The sequence below is a fragment of the Arachis duranensis genome, chromosome 6 (genome assembly GCF_000817695.3).
Source record: "Arachis duranensis cultivar V14167 chromosome 6, aradu.V14167.gnm2.J7QH, whole genome shotgun sequence".
In the NCBI taxonomy this organism is placed as follows: Eukaryota; Viridiplantae; Streptophyta; class Magnoliopsida; order Fabales; family Fabaceae; genus Arachis; species Arachis duranensis.
Genome location: NC_029777.3, coordinates 80,391,474 through 80,406,747, shown reverse-complemented (window position 1 = coordinate 80,406,747; position 15,274 = coordinate 80,391,474). Strand labels below are relative to the sequence as shown.

The window sequence follows — 15,274 nt, the reverse complement described above, 5'->3', positions numbered from 1 at the left end:
GAGTGTTGGATTACCTTTTCATAGACATTGTCTAACTTGAAATAAACTTTAGACACAGATTATTAATTTAAACCAACAGTTTATTCTGTACTAAAATATTTTCTAAGTTAAAGGTCGAATTTTTTTGCTAATTATTTTGTTATAATTTAGAAGTTAGTTAAAAAAATTATATTTTATAGAATTTTAATAATAATATATGAATAAATTATTATGTCAAATTATAAATTTCTAAATTTTATTAATTAAGAAATTATTGAATTTGTATATTCAAAGTTGTATATTGAATTTTTAATAATTATGTTATATATTTAATAAAATCGGTTGAATTCTGGTTAAATTTCGATCAAACCATTGAACTAATGAATTAATCATCTTACCGATTTATTAACAGATTTATTGATAGATCCGGTTTTCACAACCTTTTAATCACACTTTTTTTTATACACTTATTTCACAATCCTTTTAACAACACAAATATATAAATATAAAAAAAAATCTTTCTTTACACCATAAAACTCACCTAAATCGGTCCCGGTTATGAATTAAATATTTTTTTCTTAAATTTCTGATACGACGTGGTTCAGCAATCCTAAGCTCTACCTCCTCCTCCCTCAACGTCACTCTCTCACCGGCTCATTGCTCTCGCACCCAAGCTCTCTCCCTCTCTCGGCTCCGGTCTTTCTCACTATCTCCGGTGTCGCACTCAACTCGTCGTCGCTCTCTCGGCTCAGGTCTCTTTCATGGTCTCCGGTCTCACACTCAGTCGCGCTCGCGCGCCTTCCCTGCCCTCGTCATTACCGGCGGCAGAAGCAGCAGGTCCCGGGACTGGTCGTCATCGTTGCTCCCTGTCTCGTCACCGTCTTGCAGTTAGTCCTGCGCCTTCGTTGTGCTCGTCGTTGCCAGAGGCAGAAGCAGCAGGTCCCGGGGCTTCCTTCTAGCCGTCAGCTTCCTCCTCGCCATCAGCTTCCTCGTCGCCGTCAACTTCCTCCCCGCCGTCAGCTTCTTCCGCGCAACCAGAAGCTGGTCCCAATTTGGTGAGTTCCAACAAATTTCCTTGTTCTTTCCTTTTCTGTTTTGTTACTGTCTTTGATTTTGGTGCGGAAAATATCACTGAACTAGTCTGATCTTTTTGTTGTTGAAAATAATCACCGACGTGAATTTGTTACTGATTATCACTGAACCCTAAATAATTTGTTGTTGAAAATATCACTAAGCTAGATTTTTTGTTGCTAGAAATCATCACTGAGATGAATATGGTACTGATTATAGAATTTTTATGGGATAGTTTTTTCATTTTTACGTATATAGAATTAAAAAAAAAAAAGAAAGAAAACGAGTCTGGCTGTGAATGCGTTATTGATATTGAATCTTATTTTCCAAAGCTCCATCCTATGTAAACAAATGAGAAGACAAATGGCGTTACATCGGGGGTTTTGAAATGGAAAAATGGGGTTTCCACCTGGTCCTGTTTCTCTGGTGTGGAACAACTAATTTGTCTATATGCACATTGATGATCATGCTAGGCGCTTCAATTGAACTTTTGGTTGGTGGAGTTAACTCAGATTTGATAATATGATATGCTATGGCACTGCAATGCAAGGCTTCTGGGAAGGATTACCAATCATGCTGTACTTTTAGCTATTCTGATTTTATTAGTTCCACACCCTGCTTCCTTCCTTTTTCACCTTGTTTATGCAATTGGAACTTTGAAGCAATTGATTACTTAAACAGTATTCAGTAGGAAGAAGCATTTTTCTTTCCTGACTTGGGGTTGCTATTATTAACCTGCACGCCAATCTTAATAAAGTTTATTTCTTAACTAACACACACTCCCTCTCTTGTTCATTGCTCTCTCCCACTTGTAAGGCCATAATTTCAATCCAACAAACTCCTCTGTTGCACCAATGGCTTTCAATGATAATCAGGTGCGCCAATTTTAATTCTTTAGTGAAATTTCTTATGGTATTTCTTGTTGGATTATGCGAGTCTTTAAATATCAAAAAAAATATTTTGATTATTTACTCATTTTTCAATTCATCTTGATTCTTTATCTTTGTTTTCCCTCCTCTCTGGATAGGCCCAACAGCACGATGAGGAAGGTGTTCCAGAATACAGGCTCAGAGTAGCTGCACAACGTGGGTAATGAGCGACACTTGGCCTTTTGATAGTGTGCGATATTTTGAGCAATGTCAGTCAATCCACCATGTGTACGGTCAAGGAAGAATTAAGTCTAGGGAAATATAAGGAGGTACTCAGTAATCTTCTATGCTCTGTCCTGAAGTTTATAAATCAACATGTGAACATGTCCAAGCTCAATTCCCTGATTGGATTCTTCATATTCTTCTGGATTATATTGACTGTTGCTGTGATGCTTGTTGTGGGTGCGAAATTCAATAGCACCCATGCTGTTTTAACCCTCATCTGGTTTATTCTGATTCTCCAAGGACCATTTGGTGTAATCTTTAGGATCAACCTTGTACTAGGATTATTAGTGACATGGACGTCCCCCAAAAAAAAGCAACAAATGGGAGGAAAAAGCTGTAGCCAGAGAAAGAATCCAGGAGTTACCTTGAGCTGTATCTGCTAAATAAATGTGTCTTGTGTCTGCATCTTTGTAATTACTAATTATTTGTTACTTGTTATGTGTCTGCGTCTTTGTAATTATTTGTTACTTGTTATTGCCTAAAAATTGAATGCCAAACTTCATTTTATCTCTTCAAAATATACCGTGTCTTACACTTGAGAGAGATTAAAAAATTAGACTTCTTTATTAATCGATATATTGCAAAAGAACTCTTAGCTTGTAAGTATCTTTGAGAGCTTCTAAATGTGAGGACCATAGCTTTGTCCTATATATATATTTTGTCATGATGCCTTATATTTTGTTCCATATCAATGTAAAATTTGTTAATTAGAGAATGGAATTAAAAGATACGTGGAGAATGCTCTCAAGTAAAAGAATTATATACATGATGACTTGAAAAATTATGATAATGAAAATTTAAGTTGAAATAAAGAAAGTTTTACCACTTATAGCTAGCATAAAAAGGTTTAGGATAAATTACATTGAGTTTTTCCTCGTGAGATTTGGGGACGTTATACATACATCACTACAATAAAAATTATTTTTAGTAGTAATAACATTATATATTTTATTTAACTAATATTTTTATAGTAATTATATAATTTTTGTGGCTATTGATTTTTTTACTGACAATTGTATAATTAATGCTAAAATTTTTTAGCGATAAACATAAAAATAAGGTAGTTAATGTCCAATTGTCAATAAATATATTATCGATTATTTTTTATTGTTGTTAAAAATAAAATAAATAATCGTTAAAAGTAATTTTTTTACTAATGCATTCGTTGTTTGTTTGTAATATCTATATATTAAATTTTTTGAGTAATTAAATTAAAGAAGAATAATTAATCGTTACATTCATAAAAGATAGTCTATCTTAATCATAAACACATTTATATATTGATGTAGCAATGACAAAAAAAGAAAATAGTAAACATAAAAATAAAAAATAATCTATGGTGACTATATATATACACATATGGATAGATCATATACAATTCCACATGGTGGTCTTTGGGAGAGAGATGTAGTGTAGTGGTGGACTGCTGGCAATATGCACCTTACTCGTGGGTATTTAATCTGATCCAATTCGGTCGAGTAGAGATGTAGAGTTGCCAATCCAATTCACAGTGAATAGGGTAGGGTGCGGGTTGAACTTCAATTTTATCCGAGCAATTCGCACCTTATATATGTATATGTTATATATTTATATAAAAATATGTTTCAAGTGGATGTTGAATCAAAGACCGAAATGCAAAAAATCTTTAGCCAATAAGAGAAGATCATTAATTAATAATTTAATATGTTTTTTTCACATAAACGTTAATTTTATTTTAAATTATCATTAAGGTATGTAATAACGTTGTATCTTTTTGGTAACTCGCAAGTAGAGTCGAGTATCTGCGGATTAAGAACGGGTAGGGTTAGAGCTGGGATATTCTCAACTCGCAGATATGACAGGGTTGTGTTTATATAAAAATCTCAACTCGCGAGTAAGATTAGGATTAAATCAAAACTCTATCCTACCCTACCCATTGTCACCCCTAATGTAATGAAATCATCATATCCCTTTTTAATTCTTTCATGCATCACAATTCACATAGTGCCCACAACCATTTAATTACATGCTCAGTGCGTAAACTTTGCTAAATTAGTAAATAATTAGTCAATAAATTAAATTTAAAGAAAATTAAAAATGTGAATATTATATTAAATTAGGATAGAACTCATTAAAACAAGAATTTTGACACTAATTTCAAAAAATTTGGTCAAAAATTGGACTGAACGGGCCGAACCAATTGAACCGGACCCAAAAATAGGCCCAAGCCAAACAAGCCAGCCCATTCATCAAAAGAAGAGAACACTCTTCTTCTTCCCAATTTAGCACAATGCTGAAACAGCCAAGGGGGGAGAGAAGAAAAGAATTCAAACCCTAACCTCCACTTCTAACTACCATATCTTGCTAATCCAAGCTCCGATCGCTGCACCGTTTGCGGCCACGCATCCACCGCATTGAGCTCTATAATTCTACCTGAACAATTTCATAGGTAAGTTTTATCTCTCATCACAGCCTCTCATTCTCTTGAATTTTCAAAAATTTGAGGCTTTGGTTATTGAAATTCAATGTCTTGATGTTTAGGCTCAAATTAACTTGAGAAAAATATTCACTCTTACTTGTGTGACGCTTGGAAAAGGTGAGGATCATCAACTCTAGTCAATTTCTTGATTTAGTATGTTAGATATTGAATTTGGGTGATATGTGTTAGGTATATATGAATTAGGTTTGTGTATATATAATTGGAGCTTGAATTGTAGACATCGGTGATTGGTGGAAGCTTGGGTTGGTGTTAGAGCTGGACCTGTAGTGAGAGGACTTGCTTCTTGCCTTGTGGGTTGCCTTGGACAAATCGTGAAAATCGGCCAAGGTATGGTTTAGGTTTCACGTATGTAATATATAATGTTTTGTGAAGACTTAGCCTAGTGGACTATAAGATATGGATGAATGTATGAGCATGTGAATTGATTAGTGTTTAGTGATAAATGTTGAGTTTTGGTTTAAATTGTTGATGTTGAATTTGGAATGCTAAATGATGACTTATTGGTGCTTGTAAAGTGGAGAAAGAAAATGAATATGAATTGTGGTGGTAAGATGGTGAATATTGTGACTAAAGTAATGAATTATAGGTAAAGAGATTATGTATGTATTGGTGTGTGATTGATAAAGGTAGGGTTGTGGAAGCTTTGGCATTGAAACTAGTATGATGTTGTGATCGGATATGTGTAAAGGAAGGGAGAATTGAGTTTGGTTTATGAAAATGGAGGTTTGGATCTTTTGTGTAAATTAGGTTTTTAGACAAACTTTGGCAAGTCATAACTTGGCTTCCGAACCTCCAAATAATTTCAAACTTATTTTGTATAAAAATTGAGTCCGTGAAGTTTTTACACTGTTCGAAGAACGGAGGAAAAACAATTTAAAACAAAAAAGTTATCCGCGTCGGAAGTTTAGGGTTAAAAACTGGAATTCTGCAGCTTTTTCAAACTTAGGCAAATTTTTAGAAAAACGTACATCCACGCGTACGCGTGGCATGGAAATTTTGCGCACGCATACACTCCATTCGCAGACTGTCACCAATGCACATGAAAATTTTGCGCACGCATACACTCCATTCGCAGACTGTCGCCAATGCACGCGTGGCATGGAAATTTTGCGCATGCATACACTCCATTCGCAGATTGTCGCCAATGCCTCCTCCCCATGCGTACGTGAAAAAGCATATGGGTACGCGTGGCCTATGCGTACACGTGACATGGGGTGCTTGTGTACACGAAACTCCCATGCGCATTTGTACGCTTCTGTTAGGCGCCCATGCGTACGCGTGACTCCCCTATTTTTAGCAAAGGTATTTTGTGTTTTAAAACTCAATTTTGAACCTTCAAACCTCTATTTTCACCCTTTTTAGCCCTAGAACATAACAATAAGCCTAGTAATAACTTGGGGCTAAGTAATAGAGGTAACTTGGGGATGAAGTAAAGGTTAAAAGTAATGAGTTATATGAGGAGAATGTGTATGTATGATGGCTATATGATGCCATAGCTATGATGAATGATTATGTAATGAATACGAATGGTTATAAATATTATGCGGCTTATGAATTTAATGTTATCCGAGATACGAGTTTTCCTGGGTACAGAAAAGACTTGATACTCTGTTGACCCTACGTCATAAGGGTGACTGGGCACATATAAATTCTCGGGAATGTATATCCCCCATTGAGTAAGTTATATATAAATGTATGAATTATGAATGAAATAAGAAAAAGCTATGCATAGACTCATGGGGATGCGTGATGAGGGACAATCCAAAGGTTTCGAACTTGTCGGGTTGGCTTGATAACCGACAGATGAGCCTCATCAGCCATAGAACAAGCATACATCATGTGCATTATGTTTGTTTGTTTGCTATGCATTATTTGAGAGTGCCTAACTGTATATATTTTGTTAATTGCTATATTTGTTACTTGCACTACTTGTCTCCTACCTATGCTTGCAATTATCTATTTGTTTGTCTGTGCAAACTCATTGGAGACGGAGGAATGGAGGAAAGGTGATCAGGTTAAGGTTAAGATTAAGTTAAGCTGAGTTTAGATTTTCCCTAGATAGCTACCCTTCTATTGTTTCTGATTAGTATATTAAGCTGTATAATCTGAGTGTCGGCGTTCTAGGATTGCCTCTGGCATTCCTAGGACCTTATATCTTATATACGTGGCACCTTTACCATGCTAAGAACTTCTGGTTCTCACCCCTATACTGTGTTGTTGTTTTCAGATGCAGGTCGAGAAGCACCTCGCTAGGTGTCTGGACTGTTGAAACAGAGCATTTTCTGGATTCTTTTGTTATTTAGTTTATGTATATATGTACTTAACTTTCTCTTCGAGTAACTTGTTTATTTTGTTCCTCTTAGAGGATATGGAGAGCTAGGGTTTATCTATACAATTTGGGCATTTTGGGATATGTATATATGTATGTAAATATTCTCCTGTCAGCCTTGACTTCACAGGCTGAGTCAAGAGCTAGTTATTCTATATCATTGACTTTCTATTCTCACTTTCTGTTTATTTATACTTATAAACTTTAGATTTCTTAGCACGTAAGTAATCTCGTTTTCTTAGCATTGCGCTTTTTATTTTGCGATTTTGTTTTACCTGTTTTCCAAGGCTCTTCATATATTACTCTCTTTCCAATACTATTATGTATATATTTTATTTTAGAGGTCGTAATACTACACCACTTCTGGTTTATGGCTTAAGCGTAAAGTTTTGTGTGATAGGGTGTTACACAGTGAATGGTCATTCTCCACATATATTGTGTATTCAAATAGCTTGCTTCTTTCTTTTAATTATATTTGAATTTTTTTATTTAAGAATTTTAGTTCACAATACTTTAATTAATTGATAGTAGGTTTTCAAAGTGTGATAATTATTTTTTATATGATAGATGAAGTTGTGTAATACATTGATATAAGTTGAAATGAGTGTATTTTATGAGTGTGATGCATAATATAAATCGATACTCACGATTTGCATAATAAAAAAATATTATTCAAGATTTTATAAATTACAGTTTTTTTAAATTAAAAAATTATACAATCGTGACTCACGATTTCTTATTTCTTTTTGTCCTATCTAAAATCGTGATTCATGATTTTTGTTTACTTTGTTTAATCTTTTGTCTTATTTAAAATTGGTACTCACAATTTCTTTTTATCCAATATCACTTTATTACACCAAAACATAATAATATTAACGAAAAATACCAATAACAACCCAATATAAAAAAAACCTAGCTTCGAAATTGTTGTTCACCAAACAAAATAGAAAAGAAAAGAAAAGAAAAAATCATTGCAATCTTGGTTAAAGGATCCAAAGTAATGTGCCAATTAATTTTAGTTTCTTTTTCACTCTTTCTATATAAATTAAAAAAAACTAATTAGATGTGGAATATAGAATAAATAATTATCATGAAAGCAGGTGTCTCCATCTCTTTACTAAAAATAGTGTCAAGTTTTACCAATCTTATCTCTTTTTGATTTGAACTACACTACAAGTTTTTATCTCTCTATTAGAGTAAATAGTCAAATTGGTCCTTGAAAAATCACATGATCTCTAATTTAATCCCTGAAAGATTTTTTTTAATCAAATCCATCCCCAAATATTTTAGTTTAGTCACGTTAGTCATTCTGTTAGTTTTATTGTGGATGGTGTTAACAAAAGCTGACCTCGCACGTTAAGTTCCAGGTCAGTGTTAAAACGACAACATTTTTTGCAGGGTGAGTCTGTGAGAGGCAGTGAATGAAACGACGCCGTTGTAGTCCCTACTTCACTCACAACACTCTCCTTCTCACTTCCGTTTCAACGTCACAGAGGAGAAGAAGAAGAAACCTTCATCATCATTGCAAAGCCAATGATCAACTTTGAGGTACCAAAAATGTGTAATCAACAAGAACGAAACCCTAATCCCAAAAATAGTTTTCAGTTCCAACAAAAATCACTAAAGAGAAACCTATTTTATCAATAATAGCACAATCTTAACAAGAATTTTAGTAACAAGGAAACAAATCTTAACTTCAAAAGAACCGAATTCCATGAAGAAAATACGAAAACCATAACTAAACAACAGAACAAAAATTAAACATAAACAATGAACAAAAACCTTGATAGAAAGTAGACTCCGTTAATAATTAAAAAAAACAGAGTACTTGATGATCTTTTATGTACCGAGTTATAATAAATCAACAAGAAACAAAATCTTGAGCTAAAAACGATTTCCTTTGTTACTACTGGTGAAAGTCCTCATGGGACTTGCAAATGCCCAACTACTCTAACTTCTAACCCTTCCATGATTAGAGGAAACCCAATAAGAAGAAGTGCTTGCAGAGAAGAAGAATGAACCGCCGCCATGCACTTTTTCTTGGTGGCAGTAGGCTTGGTGATCATCAACCCCACCATTGTTGTTGACATCAAGCTTTTTGGAAGAAGATGAAGAAGAAGAGAGGTAGAGGAAGGACCAGAAGCCGTTTCTCTTTATGGGAGTGAAGTCCTGAATAAGTATGTCATCGTTATTGAAGAAATTGGAGAAGGTATTAGGGATTGGGTTTGTGGGTTTTGGGGACTAGTTTGACATAGTTATCTTATATATGTTAAGATAACGGGCAGCTCAGCAAACATTAACGCTAGTAACGGTAGAATAGACGGAAGGACTAACGTGATTAATTTTAAATCTTTCAAGGACAATTTTGATTAAAAAAATCTTTCGGGGATCAAATTAGAGATCGCGTAATCTTTCAGGGACCAATTTGATCATTTACTCCTCTCTATTATTATGATTATCATCATGTTCATGTGCAATCTCCCACTTTCTTACAAAAACTTTAACAGCTATCCCATACTTCTATCTTTGGATTTTTGCTGAATCTATTTTTTTACTTTTGGCAACTAGCTATCTAGCTAACTAATCCTTTTATATACAGTCCAATTATACATCTAAGTTTTTTTATAATCAAATCTAACTAAGTTGGCTAAAACTCAACAAAAATCACTTTTATTACACCAGCGTATACACACGCATGCTTCAATAATACAAACATATCGTTCTTCGTCTACATGTTCCTTCTTCTTCGCATTCTTCCTTCTTCTTCTTCGCTTTTATTCTTCTTCGTCTTCGCATTCCTCCTCCTCCTCCTCCTCCTCCTCCTCCTCCTTCTTCTTCTTCTTTGTATTCTTCCTTCTTCTTATTCGCCTTCCTCTTTCTTCTTCTTCTTTGCCTTCCTTCTTCTTCTTCGCGTATTTTTTCCAATCGTCATTCTTTTATTACTGCTATTGTTGCTGCATTTTTTCTTTTCCTCCTTTTAATTGGGTTCAGTTGGATCAAGAAATGAATTCAACGTATTTTTATTGATGATTGAATCTTTTTGACTGCTTGTTCAAAAATAAACTAATTTTGGTTCATTTGTGAATTGAGGTTCACTTGATGCTATTGATAAATATTGTCAAATTTTTTTATTCCTTAAGTAATTTCGGTTCATTTTTTAGTTTAATTGAGGCTCATTTGGATCCAGAAATGAATTGGATGTATTTTTGTTGATGATTGAATCTTTTTGACTGCTTGTTCAAAACTGAACTAATTTCAGTTCATTTGTGAATTAATTGAGGTTCACTTGATGCTGCTGTTAAGTATTGACCAAGTCTTTTATTCGTTAAGTAATTTGATTCATTTCTTAGTTTATTTGAGGTTCATTTGGATTTAGAAATGAATTCGATGTGTTTTTGTTGATGAATGATTTTTTTTGACTGTTTGTTCAAAACTGAACTGATTTCAGTTCATTTATGAATTAATTGAGATTCACTTGATGTTGCTGTTAAGTATTGACTAAGTTTTTTATTCATTAAGTAATTTCAGTTCACTTTGTAAGACAAAATATTTTTCTAAGTTATAAATATTTTTTATTAAACAAAAAATTATGTTCTATAAAATTTCAATTTGTAGATGGGACATTTCTTTTAAATAATTATTTTATGGGATTCATATACAGTACTTTCTCTTACTAACATTAAAATTAAAAAGTAACTATTTTAAACATGATAAAAACAATATAATAGCATACACCATTTATTTTAGTTAACACAACTCATTTTCAATCAACAAAAGAAAAAGAAAGAAAAAGAAGGGAGAAAAAAAAGGATAAAATTAACTGAATATTGATTGATTTTTCATTTTGGATTTATCTTATCTATATAGATATTTTTAAGCATCATATTTCAGTTAATGTTGTTCTCTATTTTTTTTTAAATTTGATGCACTAACAGTGTAAAACATTTTACACAGTTGTACAATCACATTTGCTTTATTTTTTTGGATGATTATTCATGTGGCAAATGTATAATATAATTATTTTTACTAATATAGTGTTACATAATTAGATACACCTATAAAATTACATAACTACTGGTGAATATTATTATTATAAAGTTACCACTATGAGAGAATGAGAGAATGAGAGAGAGGGGGGAATATAGAGTAGGGTAGAACTAGGATATCACATCATTCTAAGGATCCTAGGATTTGGAATCGAGAAGAGTACCATCGATTGGAAAATGAGTCTTTCTTCATCTTAGTCGACAATTTACCAGAAGATATCTCGAAGAGGGAGTTGTTTGTTTTCAACTGGACAAGAAAGATCAATGATATATATCTTTCTTGGAAGTGGAAAAATGGGATGCTATATCTTCTTGCCTTTATACGGCACACGACGAAAGAATGGGCCTTGAAGGCTATAAGGACATGGATCATATGAGATTACGAGGCAAGACAATATCCGTGAGAGAGGCTATGTATAGAAGGGCAATCGGGGAGAAGGGAAGAAGAGTGCATGATGAAGAACGAGGAAGGCATGAGGTTGAGAACAGAGAGCCTCAGTGTGGGGATAATATGGCTACTCATCCAGATGGGGAAGTGACGATGAAGAATACAACAAAAAAGGACCCTAACAGAAATGGATGGACAAAAAAGGTTGAAGTGACAGTTGCAAAAGAAAATGTGGGTTGCTATCAAGGAGTTTAATAGAAGGAACAACCACGGCCATAGAATTCAATGCGTTAAAGAAGGCAATTAGCAAGAATCTGCCTCAAGTTGTTCAAATCTGAGATTTAGGAGCGTATAAGGCATTATTAACTTTTGATACAATGAAGCATGCAGAGAAGTATTTTACTTTCAAAATGAATAGTCTCTTGCAATTTTTTATAGTATTTGGAGATGGAAAGAATCAGCTAGAAGTGAGACAAAATGAGTCTGGCTAGAATATTTTGGAGTTCTGCTACATGTATGGTCTGTAGAAATATTCAAAACGATAGGTGGACAATGGGAAAAAGTAGACAATGTGATGAAGTGACAGAGTCAAACTTATCGTTTGAATCTGGAAGAGTTCAAATTGATACATATGCGTTTGATGTTATTAGTGAATGGATTCACATCACGGTGGGTACCAGTGGGTTTGATGTTTTTGTGAAAGAGGTGGGACGTGAGATTTATGGAGCAGAAAGTTTTTTGGATGGTGAAAAATCACGAACAATGTAGGTTAACCATGATTTAGGTGACAGAAGAATGAAGACGCCAATGGCGCTGTGGGATCCAACGACAGAATTGGTGGTGGTAGGGACAAAGGACCACGATGAAGACAAGGGTATAAGAGTAATTTGTGACATGTTTTTGAATGACTGTAATTAGAGAATTTAAAATATTTTAAGAAAAAAAGGAAATAGACCCAAATGCATTGAAGGAGATTAATGGAGGAGATGATTATGGGAATTATGATTTAAGTCGAGAAGGGAATTCGGAAAGAACAGTTTTTGAGGCACGTTCAAATTGTTGTTGTGGGCTCTACGTGGGTGATATAAGAAATGGATGAACATTTATGATGTATCATTTTGTTAACAAGATGGATAACCCAATAGGTAGTGGAGGCATGTGCTATTTGGGCCATCTAATTATTGGGCTAACAATTGCAAATGGGAAAGATGGGCTAAAGGATGGTTATGTGAATGATGGATGCTGGATTAGAGAGGTTGAAATGGATCGGGCTGCTACAATTCGGGTTATTGATATACCCATGGAAGAAGGAATGCGCAGCTCCAGGTCCCTTTCGAGAAGCATTGCGTGGGAGCCGTTGCGTGATGAGGATTGGCATGGCGCAGCGATGCAAGACCAGAGGGCAGAGGGAACAACGAGAGCTGGCCATCGAGGATCTCGAGTAGAGCCACCTGAGGTCCAAGCCATGAACCACAATAATGATGGTTTTGGATGAGGCTACGGGAAGGGCGGAAGCGGAGGTGAGCCAGGTTGTCGAGATGCCGCATATGTTGATGGTTGAATAAGAGTGCCAAGGAGAAGCTCGTATGCCATTGAATCATACCAAGAAAAAAGTCCCAATTTTGCAGGAGAAGGGGATGAATCAAGAGTTGTGACACCAGGGGCTAAAACGTCTTGTAGGGCACAGTGTGAAGATGGCAAAGGTGGTGATATGAATGAGGCTGGATCAGAAACTGAACCAGAGCATGTAAACGAGGCAGATGGTGGAAGTTTGAAGTGAGATGAGCAGATGAAGGGAAATGTGAAGACCTGAGAGTTAACAGTGGAGTCTGGAGCAGAGTTATATAATGATGCTGAAGATATTATGGCAATATTACAAGCTCAGAATGAAGAAATTTCTAACAGAAAAAGGAGGGCAAAATAGAAAAAAAAAAGCGAGAAGGAGTAGACCTAAGAACTCCAATAAGGTATGTAAAAATATTTTTAAATGATTTATAATTGTTGGAATATTAGGGGTTTAGAAGGTGATGGAAAGTTGAGTATGATGAAAGAACTGAAAAACAAATTTAGATTGAACATGTTAGGGTTGATGGAAATTATGAGAGAAGTGATGACTAGGTTTGACGTAATACGTATTTGGGGAAATGACATGGTGAGTTGGGAATATGTGGAATCTGTAGGTGCTTCTAGAGGTTTATTGTTAATGTGGGATAATATGTTGTTTAAAGTAAGTAAATGTTATAAAGGGGAGCAATGGCTATGTGTGGTATGCATGGTTGATATTCATTAATAGAGCTTGGGCTATACCGAATACGATCAAAGAACTATTTGAGAGTTGGATAGGAGGGACTGGCAGAAAAGATGAGCAGGAAAAGTGGTTGCTTTGATTCTTTGCAATAATTTGAAATATATGGCTGGAACGTATTGCGAGAACTTTTCAGAATAAAGAGAGTAGTGTTGAGGATATTAAAATGAGGTCGTTATCAAACTACAAACGTGGTATGGCACTGACCTATTTGGTTGTTGTTACCAATGCCGGAAATGATAATGGGTTAGTCGTTTTTGTGTTCCTTTTGTTTTGTTATGTGTTTGTATTTCTTTGAGTCACTCCACTTTAGTGTGTTGAGCTCTTTTTGTTTAAAAAAAATACTTTACACTATATCAAAATTAAATTCTTATATTATATGACAGAAGATATAGGAACAAGTTGTAATAATTCTTTTGTAGAAAGAGAAACATTTCGGATACACCCTAACAATCGGAACGAGTAGTGACAACATATAAATTCTCTTTATTCTTCACAAAATAGACAACTTTGAATTGAAATTAAACTAGTGGAATATGCAACTTGGACTGGGATTGTCATTATCTCTTTTGTTCTTGTATTTGGAGTTGGAATCATATTACTAATAAGAGCCACTTTTCCGCTTAGAATCACTTTTCAACCTTAGAGAATGCTAAACGTTTGGACTTTTTCTTTGATATTTACATTTGATTTGACTCATGTTACTCCTTTTCTTCCAATATATAGGATGCTTCACAAGACCACAAGTAAAGATTACCATCGAAAATGCATGAAAGAGACTTATAATTTCAAATTAAGAAGTTACTTTCAACGTATATATTACATTATTAGTTTAATAAAATAACTTTATTCTATCAATCATTTAGATCCAATCATCCAATAGTTAAATAAAAACACATAAATTGAGGAAAATAAAATTATAAAACTTAAATTGTTGGTAATACAAGAAAAAAGACTTGTCGGCGTACTTTTTTTTGTCATGTTTTAAAAGTATTGTCAAAAGTGGCCAATGACTACATTTTTATAAGGGTCAATATTGATAAGTGATATGTATCTCCTGTATCTCTGAGTTAGAATATTGCTACAAGAAAAGAATAAAGAGAAGATAGTTAGTTTACAAAAAAAAAAAGACTATCAACTACAGTAGTGCCATCTCTATACACTAATTGGGTTTGGAGTGACCTCCACGTATGTAGCCGCCTCTCATGAGGCTGCAGGAATAAAAAGTCTGGTGCTATAAATATTAGTAAAAATTACAAGATATTAAATTTAATGTTAATTTATATAATTACATGAATTCTTACTTTTATGTGTTTCTAGTGCATTACCCGTGCGAATCACGGGCGATACTTAATAGTATTAGATAATATTGGTTATGAATTTACTAAAAAAAAAATAAAACGAAATTAAAATAAAAAATAATTCAAAAAACACAAAAAAATATCACATTGCAAAGTCACGTGTTGCTTTTCTAAGCTAGACATAAAAGTTCAGCATATTATGCTATTTTAAAGTATAAGCAC

General features: G+C 34.1%; 1 long non-coding RNA gene and 1 pseudogene across 1 annotated transcript; one reads left to right on the top strand and one right to left on the bottom strand.

The window, feature by feature from the left end:
• The first annotated feature begins 589 nt into the window (after window positions 1-589).
• Window positions 590-2,700, top strand: LOC107494190 (uncharacterized). Its single transcript, XR_002364006.2, has 3 exons — window positions 590-1,034; window positions 1,867-1,925; window positions 2,078-2,700. It is a non-coding gene; the product is annotated as an uncharacterized LOC107494190 (long non-coding RNA).
• Window positions 2,701-8,896: 6,196 nt separating this feature from the next.
• Window positions 8,897-9,309, bottom strand: LOC107494205 (uncharacterized; annotated as a pseudogene).
• Window positions 9,310-15,274: the final 5,965 nt, after the last annotated feature.